Source organism: Octopus bimaculoides, chromosome 16 (genome assembly GCF_046866305.1).
Source record: "Octopus bimaculoides isolate indiv1 chromosome 16, ASM4686630v1, whole genome shotgun sequence".
Lineage (NCBI taxonomy): Eukaryota > Metazoa > Mollusca > Cephalopoda > Octopoda > Octopodidae > Octopus > Octopus bimaculoides.
Genome location: NC_142943.1, coordinates 36,466,877 through 36,470,177, shown reverse-complemented (window position 1 = coordinate 36,470,177; position 3,301 = coordinate 36,466,877).

Here is a 3,301-nt window from a genome sequence, read left to right as displayed (position 1 = left end):
ATAGGCACAAGACCTGAAATTTGAAGGAGGAAGATAGTCGATTACATCGGCTCCAGTACTTAACTGGTACTTAATTTAAGGACTCTGAAAGGATGAACGTCAAGGTCGACCTCGGTGGAATCTGAACTCAGAACGTAAAGGCCGACAAAATGCCGCAAAGCATTTTCTTCGGTGTGTGCTTATGATTCTACCAGCTCACCGCCATTTTAATTATAATTACGATAACAACGACATGCTGGAACAACACACAGTAACAACATGATGATGATGATGATAATGATGAAGATGACGATGATGATGATGACAACGACGACGACGACGAGGATTGCTGACGATGACGACGACGACAACAATAACAACAACAACAGCAACGAAAACAACCTCAACAATTTTTCAAAGAATGACATGTAGTGAGAAACGGTTGCCATGCCAGCTCTTATTTTTTGTTTGTTTGTTTGCTTTTTCTTTCTTTCTTCTTTTTGTTCTTTAATCCTAAAAATCTTTCTTGAAGCACAAACATAACAGAATGAATATTTGTCATGGTAGTAGCGTGATGAAAAACAACAACAGCAACAAGAAAAGAGCGGTATGGGAGCTCGGTGAAGAGGAGAGCGAGAGAGTTACGGCCGCGAGTTTGATTTACTAGCGACACGCCAGAAGAATTCAAGAGATGACTTCCGTTATAGTATTCCAAAGCTACTCTGTTATTCTTCAGATCTAAATAGAGCGTATCTGGCAGTTCTTGTTACTAGCAGCATAGAACTGCAATGCTTAGTATGTATGGTTAACCCTTTTGTAACTGCTACTGAGCGTTGGCACGTGTGGTGGACAAACACATTTTATTGTTTATTTGAAATCCTTTGTCGACCACCCATCTTACGGTATTCATGTCTTTATTTTTGATTCACTTTTATGTACAGTATTTTCCTCTTCCATCACAAATAGATATGCATACAATACCTAAACACACACACACACACACACACACACACACACACACACACACACATATATATATATACATATATATATATATGTATATATATATAAATGCATACATATATACACGTATAGATACATTCACACACACACACACACACACACGCACACATATATATATATACATGAAAGGTTAGACGGAGAAGGGAGAAAATGACGAAACTGGGCAGAAAATGGAGTCATATATATATATATATATATATATATATGTGTGTGTGTGTGTGTGTGTGTGTGTATGTACATGTATATGTGTATGTATGTATGTGAGTGTGTGTGTGTGTATTATTACTGTTATTATTATTATTATTATTATTATTATTATTATTATTATTATTATTATTATTTATGTCTTCTATTTATTTCTACGTTACAATCCAGTGGATTTGCAAAATCGTTAGAGCGCCACTTGAGTGAAATGCCCTGAGTTTATTGTTCCAGATCTTTACACCTTGAGTTCAAATTTCGCTCATGCTAAATTTACCTTTTGTCTCCCATGGGTCAAATAAAAAAAGAATACCATTCTAATACATGGTTCGCTTTTAACATTTAACTCTAATTTCCCTTTCAAATTTGCTAACTCTTTGTCAGAATATTTTGATGTTTTTATTTTATGTGGTCTCGGACTCTCACGGCCGGTTATCCGGCTTCCATAGCGTATACGTGACCGATATCACAGCAGTCTCTATCACGGTACATTGCTCCGTTGCCAAGCTCAAGGCCTGCCGGTTTGAGAGTGATGGTGGTGGTGGTTGGCACTTTACTTAAATGATTCCGAAGGGATTAAAGCTAAAGTTGTCCTCCGTAAGATTCGAACTCAGAACTCCAAAGAAGATGCCATCGATCATTTTGTGTGAGGTGCTGATGATTCTGAAAACACTCCGCTATCTTCGTCTTCATTACAAACAATTACTTATTTACAGTTTGTTTTTTTACTCCATCTATTTCTTGCAAGTCTTTATATTCCGTCTAAGTTCTTGTTTTCGTTCCGACTTTACATGTTTTATGGAATACAGGCTGTATTTTTGAAGCATTCGTTAATTTATGTCAAAGCTATGTGTACTCGACAAAATCATATCAAGATTTTAGTGAAGATTCTTACGCAAATACGGGGTACTTCGGAGCGACCTGATAGACCAGTGGTCGAGAAACCAAGGAGAGTCTTTTCTACAATTACGTTGTCCGAGAACAAATGTTTTGTGAGAGAAAGTCGGTTAAAAAAACATTATACAAATTCCTATCGAATATATGTTGGCATATATATACATGTATACATACATATATACTTACAAATACACACGCAAACAAACACACGCACACACAAACACATACACACACAAACACACACACATATACACACACAAACGCACACAAACACACAAACACACACACATACGGTGGTGCTCCAGCATGACCACAGCCACTTGGCTGAAACCCATAAATAAATAAAAAAATACACACATACACACGCAAACACACACAAACACTTCGTTTCACGTTGCTCCCGTCCACTCAGCTGGAAAAAAATGAGTAACGCTGCGATGGACTGTCGTCCCGTCCAGCTAGGGAACACATACACCATTGAAACCGGGAAACCGGGCCCATGAGCCTGGCTAGGCTTTAAAAGGGCGCATTATGTGGAGGCGCAATGGCCCAGTGGTTAGGGCAGCGGCCTCGCGGTCGGAGGATCACGGTTTCGATTCCCAGACCGGGCGTTGTGTGTGTTTATTGAGTGAAAACACCTAAAAGCTCCACAAGTCTTGAAATGAAGCAGCTGTAAGAGATGTTTGTCAATTTCTTAATGAATAAATAATAATTTATTAAAGCGGCATGTCTCGCCATAGATACAAAAAAATTTGTTTCAACACACGAATTCATATAAAGAGTCTAACAAAGCAGATACATAAACGAAGTGTACAGAGTCCTGTGAATAGGCTCTCGTCTAAATTACGTAAAAATGAAAATTACAGTGACATTTCATTTTAACATATATACTTACCAAAATTGCATAAAAAATAACTTGAAATACTAAAAAGTAAATTTATTCAATAAAATCGCCATTGGCTTCACCCACCGCCTCCAGATGACTTCGGAATCTCATGCAACTCTTCTGGACGGTTTCTTTTTTAAGTTGAGGAATGTTTCCACAATCCTAGCCTTCAGTACGTATTTGGTGTTACAAGGAGTTTTGTTGGTCTATCGCTCAACTACGCCCCACACATAATAATCAAGGAGGTTGCAGTCTGGGGAGTGAGGTGGGCAGATGTTAGGGATGATATGGTCGAAGAAATTGTCTGACAGTCAT